At 39.1% G+C, this 10,269-nt stretch overlaps 1 pseudogene across 1 annotated transcript; it reads left to right on the top strand.

Moving 5' to 3' along the window:
* The first annotated feature begins 622 nt into the window (after window positions 1-622).
* On the top strand, window positions 623-7,177 carry LOC306890901 (protein VAC14 homolog; annotated as a pseudogene). The gene is made up of 11 exons: window positions 623-719; window positions 800-937; window positions 1,053-1,187; window positions 5,095-5,170; window positions 5,399-5,543; window positions 5,626-5,691; window positions 5,770-5,917; window positions 5,999-6,131; window positions 6,221-6,457; window positions 6,546-6,696; window positions 6,771-7,177. The product of its transcript is annotated as a protein VAC14 homolog (transcript).
* Window positions 7,178-10,269: the final 3,092 nt, after the last annotated feature.

Raw genomic sequence — 10,269 nt, 5'->3', positions numbered from 1 at the left:
TAGCTGTCGCAAGATCAGCAAGAACACTGCATTTAAATCACAACAAACACACGTTTAGCGTTTCTAACGCCCCGTTACTAATAAAGTGAGACAGCTCAAGCTATTGATCGTTTATTTGCAGTTGGGTTAGGGTTTTAACCCGTGTTGCTATGGCACCGAGCATGATATGACCGCGCGCGCTGTGCTTGTAACGTTGCGTTACCTCAAAATATTGAATAAAAACATATTGTTGGACAAAATGTACATTCATCTCAATTCATCTCAATAATCTGAACATCTTAAAAACTACCGATATTTGTAAAGTGTAAAATTATATTTTTTTTACCCGCACACTGAGAACAACAAGACTTTTGTAGAAATGTTACTTTACATCTGCAAAGTGAAAAAAGAAGCAATAGACTCAAGAGCAGTGCTGCATTTCAAATCCAAATTAATTCTCCACAATAATTCAAGTAATTTTCTGTTACAAATTCTCCCTGTCCATTAAAGACAGGGAGAATTATGTGGCCCTTGCAGAAAAAGGTTTGGGGACCCCTGGTCTACAATATAATAGCCATATAAACGTAGCATGATTATAATAATAAAACATAGCAAAGAGGCATTGACATAGAGTCAAGAAATGATGATGAGAAGAATTATTATTAATATTTCAGTAAAGTTCGCAGAAATGGCCAACATTTTAGTCATCCACTGTCAAGTGTCTGATGAATCCAAATCCAGTAAGTCAAATATTGTCACATATAGAAAAACATTAAATCATCATGTCATGAAGTGTATTTTGCATTCTCTCTAATTCCAGCGAATGATCTTATCCAGTTGACTGCTATGACATGGATGAGGGAATTTATCCAGCTTGCGGGGAGAGTGGTTCTGCCTTATTCCTCTGGAATACTGACAGCTGTGTTGCCGTGCCTTTCCTACGATGACCGTAAAAAGAGTATGAATCATTTACATGTTATGTGTGTCATTTGTACGTTTCATGTAGTTTTGTTCATGAAAGTGCCATTCTGCTAAATGTATTTAAAGCTTTTTCTTCAATGTTTCATCTCCAGGTACAAAAGAGGTCGCCAGTGCATGCAATCATAGCCTGATGAAGCTTGTGACACCTGAGGACGATGAAGATACACAGACCAAATCGTCCCCTCCTAGCGATGAAGCACCAGCTAAAAAAGAGGGAGATCTAAATGGTCAGTCTTTTATGATATAATATATTTTACACCCAGTTTTATGTTCAGTGGCGGTTATGTGGCAAGGAAAACCCGGGCCTCCCGCGTGGCAGGCGAGAATTCTACCACTGAACCACCAATGTTTTTTATAACATTTAAGCACCCTTTTAAAATTTAGAAATAATGACAAAGTATTAGTATTAAAATGATTTAAATTGAAGTTGGGTTAAATGAAAATGTTGATAGAATATATTCATTAATGGTGTTTTATTTATCATATCTTTAACCACAATAAATGTTTGAAAACTCTACTCTTATGAACATTCATTTGTAACAAAAGGTTATTTGAAATGTAAATGTTGATGTTCATAACAAAATATTCTTTATCTCAGTGTTGAAATGATTTTATATTGTTTTCATCACTATATCCTTTGAGATGTTTGGTCAAATTTACATAAAATAATAATTTTCACGGCACTAAATGTGAATACATTCATGAAGAGTATTTGTATTTAAACTCCAATTACAATACATATGTAATAGCACTACAAAGGTAAGAGACATAAATCAAGTATATTTCACGTCATGTTGAAAATATTTGGCAATAATTTGTATGTATATAAATATAAAAAACAGAGCACAAGATAAGTTTTTTTTTAGATTATTATTTTCTTAACATTTTAAAAGGCAAAACAAACAAGCAAAACATATTTACATGTGGAAAATTCTTATTTACTTTTCCCAGAAACCCATCTCTGTCTTTCCATATTGTAGACTTTTGAAAGTCTTTCCAGGTCATCTCTTTCTCCATACCCTGCTCTCTGTATATGGAAAAGACTTTAGCAGGACTGTTTGGACCTTGTTTGAGTTCCATTTTACAAAACCTACAGAGGCGACCTACATACGGAGATTCAGGCATTTTTCGTTTTTGCTGTCCCTTCTCTTCCACCCTTTTTTTGTGTCATCCAGTTCTCTCTGGAAGAACTCTGTTTCCATAAAATCTTTAAAAGGCATTATGGGATTTGTCAGCCCTTCACCACTATAAGCCTTAAAAACCTTGGTGGAACAGTAGAAGTACCTAACAGGTCCTTGCTGGTAAAAATAAATGGATTGAGGAGACATCACTTTCATAGCGAGACTTGGGCTGTCTGCAGGAAACACAATTCTTCATCTGTTTGCTGTTGATGCTTCTCCATAATACCCTCAACAATCGTCTCAATGGTTGCGTGTGAAAGTGGTGTGGTCAGAGCAAGTGCTGGTGGGTTTACAACTGCAGGAGTAATTGTATCCACTGGCACACTAGTAGTCTCGCTCCCCTCTGTCAGAGAGTGCCACAGTCACTGTGTCTGAAGTAGTTTTTCAGGAGAAGTATTTAACGAAGAACTGGTGCTTAGCAGTTTGGCCAAGTGCTTGACATACTGAGCTATGTGCAGTTTTGTAGTAGGATGGAGCATAATGTTGGGATCAGTACTGGAGTTATGGACCATTGCTGCATACTCCTGATCCACAAGTTTAAGCATATCCTTCTTCCCATGATGTTCAGTAAGCAGGTTGTCAATTGCCTCCTTCATTGGCGTTGTCCACCGTTTGTGGTCTAGCACAAATACCCTTCCACCAGTCTTCACAGGTCCAGTACGAGCGCTCGCAGGTGAGCCCACAATAGGCAGAGGTAGTACATGTGTTGTTCCTGTAGCACAGAAAATCAGGCAATCAATTTTTGTGCTGTCATACCATTTGTTAAATTAATTTGTTATTTTTTTAACATTTACCTGGCTCTGACTGAGGCTCTGTGCAGGCACGGTAAAACGATGACACAGGCAGCGTATCAGCGGATTCTACAACAGCAGCAGCAGAAATACTTTTTTTCATCAAGGTGTACTTTTAGCAATTATTTAGTTTTATGTGTAAAGAAAAAGGGCATTTTAAGCATGACACTGTTCATATGTGAAATGTTTACCTGGCTTAGGCTGAAGATCCTCATCAGCACCATGGCATGAGGACAGCAAGGGGGCAGGCAAAGTGGAAATGTATCCTAGAGGAACAACATTATTAACTATTAACAGCATTAATAGAGTCACTTTAAAGACATTAAGTGTATGATAACGTCCTATAAATTCTTTAAAAAAAGGTTTACCTGAATCTGGCTGCGGATCAAGGTCAGATGAAAGGCATCCAGCCCTGGCAGTTGATGGACTGCTTTGCACGGGAGGATCTAAAGGCAGATCAGTTTTGCTCTTTTTTTTGCTCAGTTTATGCATCCGTGTCCCTCGGACACACTTAGCCCCCACTATGAAGGAAGCGTAGCCATCAGCTCTGCAGCCCCAAATCACCTTTCATGTACTCTTGGCACGACTGGGGATGCCGCTGGTGCAGCTGGAGTTTTAAAAGCGTAGAGTAAAAGAGACAGAATTTCCTCAAAGCTGTGGGCGTATTTCTCAAAAGAGACCAGGCTGCTCTTGCTGTGCCCCTCGGTCATTGTGACTCCTGCAGCCTCTTCCTGAAGGCTGAAGGTTCTTCATCAGGTAGATGGTGTACCCCACATCATTTTCAAGGAGCCACCGGAGGGACTTCCCCTTGTATTTTCCGAACTGCAGGATGTACTCACCAAAAACTTATTTTTGGTCTGAGGCATCACCTCCTCTTTGACGGACCACATTCAGAGCATTTTGTCTGACAAGCTCCTGCTTAATTGGTGCCGACTTGTCCTGCAAAGACGGGTCATTTTTAATCGTTCTGGCCTGATCAGTTGGATCCTGCAAAAGATATCCCAGCAGCCCCTTACAACCTTAACCCTTCCAGGTAAAAATAATTCCCTTTTCTGCATGTTGACCTGCGAGACAAGAATGGCAGTTTTTATAATGTAAAAATTTACATTGGAATAAAAAAGATGAAAAACAGATGGGTTTTCACACATGCAGTACAAATAGTGTTGTGATGAAACGGTGAACTGTATACTTTGTTTTCTAATAAGCACTCCAATATTTTACATTTCAGAAAAAAGCTCTATTCATAAACATAAAACACTTCCAACCAATGATGTCCTTCACGAAAATTAACCATGGGTTGTGTTTTAGAGATAAGTTTGGAAACAAACAAACATTATCTCATTGGGTGCTAACCGGAATGTTTGAGACAAATCGACTCTGTTGTTAAAATGAACAGGCGTGTATTTCTAAACACAAGCGGAGGATTTGAAAAACGTACTTTTAATCGATGAGACGAGAAATCGCTGTATAAAACAAACAACCAAAGCAAAAATGGCGACTTCAAATCTCCCGGCGGTGCAACACGCGGAAGTGCGCCACAAAGCGTCAGTGGCCGAAAGGGTATTGCATCCGTAGTGTTTTAGCACTACCATTGAAAATAAATGGAAAACTGTTTAGGGCCGCGGGAGGCCCGGGTTCGAATCCCGGCCAATGCATCCACACTTTTCCTTTTTGTATGTCTACCTCGTCTTATCTATTGAATATATGTATTTAAACGCAAGTAAAAAAAAATGTATTATTTGCATGTAACTTATCAAGTAAATATGCTTTTTTATTCATCCATAATACTTGTCTTTTAATTTAGATTCCCTAAATGAATCACAGGTGAGAAGGTGAGAAGCTCGGTCACCCGGGAGGAGCTCGGAGTAGAGCCGCTGCTCCTCCACATCGAGAGGGGTCAGCTGAGGTGGCTTGGGCATCTGTTACGGATGCCTACTGGATGCCTACTGGACGCCTCCCCCGGAAGGTGTTCCGTGCCCGTCCGACCGGGAGGAGACCCCGGGGAAGACCTAGGACACGCTGGTGGGACTATGTCTCCCGGCTGGCCTGGGAACGCCTCGGTGTCCCCCCGGAAGAGCTGGAGGAAGTGTCTAGGGTGAGGGATGTCTGGGCATCTCTGCTTAGACTGCTGCCCCCGCGACCCGGCCCCGGATAAGCGGTAGAAAATGGATGGATGGATGGAAATGAATCACAGGAGTTGGCGGGCTTCAGCAATATCTTGTTCTTCACGCCAACAACGTATGCACCGAAAAATACTGACAAAATTTATTTTGTATCATTTATTACAAGTTATTTCTATCAACATTTAACAAAAAAACACTTATTTTAAGGCTTAGTAGCTCACACAAGTCACTGACTTGACCTAATAAAGAAATATTCAGAATAAACATGATAACAAATTGAATAAATAAATAAGACAACACTAGATGATTCTGTCAAGATCTTTGATCGAATTACGTTCTGTAGTTCTGACAGGTCTGCGGTCACTCTAGATCTGGATGGCATAGTGCAGGTGCTGGACAGACATTTACACGATTCGTCCACTGGGATGATGACTCGCATTGCTGTGTTAAAGTGGCTTTACCATCTTTACATCAAGACGCCCTGCAAGGTGATGCTCATATTAGTTACACTACATTTAGAAAAGAACATCTTTTTCATGTGATTTAAAAGATGAATTTGCTCTATGACCGATGTTCAAGCACACCGACAGTTTGTTCCCTATGTTACTGAAGACGCTATCGGATGAGTCTGATGAAGTAAGTACAGAAAATGCAAAGTATTCTCAGTGCTAATGTACAGGGCAGAGCAAATGTAAAGATCAAAATCTCTCACAGGTGATTTTGAAAGACTTGGAGGTTTTAGCCGAAATCGCATCATCCCCTGCCGGACAGACAGACACCTCTGGATCATGCGACAACTCGGATGCCAAATCAGAGCTTCATATTCCAGGAGGGATCAGAGATGGACATCAGATGGTGATTGGTGAGTATCAAGGACCAAGAACCTCTTTGACGTTTTGTGTTGTATTGACATTCAATAAACGATGATGCTTTTTTTTGACAGAATCTAAGATGGCAGACTTGTCTCCGTCGACCCCAAGCATGAATTCATATTTCTACAAATTTATGATTAATTTACTCAAGCGCTTCAGTACAGAAAGAAAACTTCTAGAAATGAGGGGGGTGTTTATTATCAGGTAAAACCGCCCTAATTTATTTTATTAAAAAAAGCTGCACATGTTCAAAAAGAAATCTCGGTAACCAGCATGAGATTTTTCTACCACAGGCAGCTGTGTCTCCTCCTGAATGCTGAAAACATATTCCACTCCATGGCGGACATCTTGCTAAAGGAGGAAGACCTGAAATTCGCCTCCATCATGGTGCAGACGCTCAACACTATCCTGCTAACCTCTGCTGAACTATTTCAGCTGAGAAATCAGCTCAAAGACCTGCACACACAGGTAACAACTTTTGATAATTGTGGATAAACTTGTGCAGCTCATTGAAAGCCCAATTTTCCCCTGTGAGTCCCAATCGTCCACCAAGTAAAAAAATCTCACATTGAGTATCATCACCGCATCTCTCCACTGTAACACTCTTGTTTTATTCAGACCTCCGTCTTCAGTTACTGGATGTAGAGCACAACCCTTATCTCATCAAAGCTCTGTATGGCCTGCTAATGCTGCTTCCTCAGAGTCGAGCATTTCAACTTCTTTCACATCGACTCAGCTGCGTGCCAAACCCTGAACTGATGAGGACCATGTAAGTACCAGTTTCTCAAGTGGGACAGCCACTCAGGCGTACTGTGTTCTAAAGTGTCACCTTCATTTTTGCAGAGAAGAACCAAAAGCACCTGTCAAAGACAAACGCACAGCTCAGCCTCCTATAGACTACAGTGATCTGCTCCAACACTTTGACCGAGTTCAAAGCAAACACTTGGAAGTGAGACATCAGAGGGCAGGCCGCTCTGAGCACCCAGACAGGAAGCTGATGGTGTGAAGGCAGCCACGAGAAAGATACGTAGTCCTCCGTACAAGCAAAGAGTGGGACCACATCAGGACCTCTAAGGGACATCGATATGTCAAATCATTTAGTTTTAAATGTTTTCAAGCTACTGTAGGCATGAGGGACTTTTGTGTCTTATCATTTTTATGATGCGATAAGTGCTTTATGTTCAGGTGCTGGAGAGCTGATTTATTACACGCACTCACTTGAACACAGGCTTATATCCTTCCCAGTTGATTTCCCCTGAATATGCTTAAGACATGTAATGTACAATTGTCTCTTTTTTGCCACCCAATAAGCATTTATATCATGCATATACCCCACCCATCACTATCAATTCCTAATATTGTTTCAGTATTCCCATGAGCAACAACTGGTCGCTGTGCCCATCTTTAGCATTTCATCCACATTTGTTTTTCTAAGACAACACAGATTTACCCTTGGCCTTACTGTACATGCAAACCAATGTAATTTCTCTGTATGTTTAAAAAAAAGTTATAATAAAGTGAACCATGTATTGTATAATAGTTTCGGCTTGAGAATTCAAAGTGAACCAGGTTTATTTTTAAACAGTCCAGCAGATGGCACAAGAGTGTCCCGTTCGTCAGGAAAACTGAAAATGTCAGCATAAATATCTATATCTATATATATATATATATATATATTCGTATATTTAGAAGTTTCTTTTTAACCTGTTGTGGCATTTTTAATGGGGTCATTCGACACAGCTAAAACGAATATCAGCGTTTGTTACACAAGGCAGGTCTGGCTAAGCATTAACTTTAAGAAAGAATGCATCTTTTGTTCCGACACTTTAAAATATGCAATTTTACGTGTCCACTAGTTGCCGGTCGTGGATAGGTGGCATTCACAGACAGCCAATCATATTCAAGCTTTTCTCCTACTGTCCCAGGTCCTTGAGGGATGTCACAGCCAATCAGATCTTTTCACATCTTTTTTTATGTTCGGGGGTTCGTATCCCACTCGAAGCAAAACTGAAAACATTGTTTTACAAACATTTGTGAGATTATTATGATATTTAAGCACCCTTTTAAAATTTAGAAATAATGACAAAGTATTAGTATTAAAATGATTTAAATTGAAGTTGGGTTAAATGAAAATGTTGATAGAATATATTCATTAATTGTGTTTTATTTATCATATCTTTAACCACAATAAATGTTTGAAAACTCTATTCTTATGAACATTCATTTGTAACAAAAGGTTATTTGAAATGTAAATGTTGATGTTCATAACAAAATATTCTTTATCTCAGTGTTGAAATGATTTATATTGTTTTCGTCACTATATCCTTTGAGTTTTTTGGTCAAATTTACATAAAATAATAATTTTCACGGCACTAAATGTGAAGTATTTGTATTTAAACTCCAATTACAATACATATGTAATTGTACTACAAAGGTAAGAGACATCTGTAAATCAAGTATATTTTACTTCATGTTGAAAATATTTGCCAATAATTTGTATGTATATAATATAAAAAACAGAGCACAAGATAAGTGCTTTTTTTTAGATGGATTTTTATTATTTTCTCAACATTTTAAAAGGCAAAACAAACAAGCAAAACATTTACACGTGGAAAATTCTTATTGACTTTTTCCAGAAACCTTTGCACGTCTTTCCATATTGTAAAAAGTAGACTTTTGAAAGTCTTTCCAGGTCATCTCTTTCTCCATACCCTGCTCTCTGTATATGGAAAGACTTTAGCAGTTTTCGTTTTTGCTGTCCCTTCTCTTCCACCCTTTTTTTGTGTCATCCAGTTCTCTCTGGAAGAACTCTGTTTCCATAAAATCTTTAAAAGGCATTATGGGATTTGTCAGCCCTTCACCACTATAAGCCTTAAAAACCTTGGTGGAACAGTAGAAGTACCTAACAGGTCCTTGCTGGTAAAAATAAATGGATTGAGGAGACATCACTTTCATAGCGAGACTTGGGCTGTCTGCAGGAAACACAATTCTTCATCTGTTTCTTTTTTTTGTTCTGGTTGTTTTTGTTGCTGTTGTTGCTTCTCCATAATACCCTCAACGATCCTCTCAATGGTTCCGTGTGAAAGTGGTGTGGTCAGAGCAAGTGCTGGTGGGTTTACAACTGCAGGATTAATTGTAATGGCAATGGCAATTGAATCCACTGCCATTGCTGCATACTCCTGATCCACAAGTTCAAGCATATCCTTCTTCCCATGATGTTCAGTAAACAGGTTGTCAATTGCCTCCTTCATTGGCGTTGTCCACCGTTTGTGGTCTAACAAAAATACCCTTCCACCAATCTTCACAGATCCAAGGTGGGGCTCGCAGGTGAGGCCACCATTGGCAGAGGCGGTACATGTGTTGTTTCTGTAGCACAGAAAAGCAGGCAATCAATATTGTGCTCTCATACCATTTGTTAAATTATTTTGTTATTTTTTGAACATTTACTTGACTCAGGCTGCGAATCAAGGTCAGATGAAAGGTATCCAGCCCTGGCAGTGGATAGACTGCTTTGCACGGGTGGATCTAGAGGCAGATCAGTAAAGCGAGACAAGAATGGCAGTTTTTATAATGTAAAAATTTACATTGGAATAAAAAAGTTGAAAAACAGATGGGTTTTCACACATGCAGTACAAATAGTGTTGTGATGAAACGGTCAACTGTATACTTTGTTTTCTAATAAGCACTCCAATATTTTACATTGCAGAAAAAATCTCTATTCATAAACATAAAACACTTCCAACCAATGATGTCCCTCACGAAAATTAACCATGGTTTTATTGCAGTTAAAACGGAAAAAAACAGGGTTACTGTAGTAAACCAGAGTTACCAAAAGAGATCTATGGCTTTAAAAAACATAGTTAAAGCATTGATACTGTGGTAAAAACCAAGATAACAAGGTGACTGCACTTTTACCACAAAAAAACATCCTCTAATGTGATTTATAATTAACTGAATATACGAATTATGTTTATATTTAAGATTAACCAGCGACACGCAACTAGAGGGCAAGATGTGCACAAAAAATCCGGTAAACGTCCAAACATCCCTCAATAAACAACACACCCAAATCTATATGTAAACATTAAAAACATAACACAACAAAGGAAATGCACAACCATAAACACGAATTACGGTCATGTTTATTCATACATTAGCGAGCAAATGACCCAGCGATGTGTTTTAGAAATGGCGACTTCAAATCTCCCGGCGGTGCAACACGCGGAAGTGCGCCACAAAGCGACAGTGGCCGAAAGGGTATTGCATCCGTAGTGTTTTAGCACTACCATTGAAAATAAATGGGAAACTGTTTAGGGCCGTTTAGCGAAACAATCTCCAAACA

Source organism: Barbatula barbatula, assembly GCF_947034865.1.
Source record: "Barbatula barbatula genome assembly, chromosome: 25".
Lineage (NCBI taxonomy): Eukaryota > Metazoa > Chordata > Actinopteri > Cypriniformes > Nemacheilidae > Barbatula > Barbatula barbatula.
Note: the sequence above shows the minus strand (reverse complement) of the source record. Positions and strands in the feature narration are given on the sequence as shown.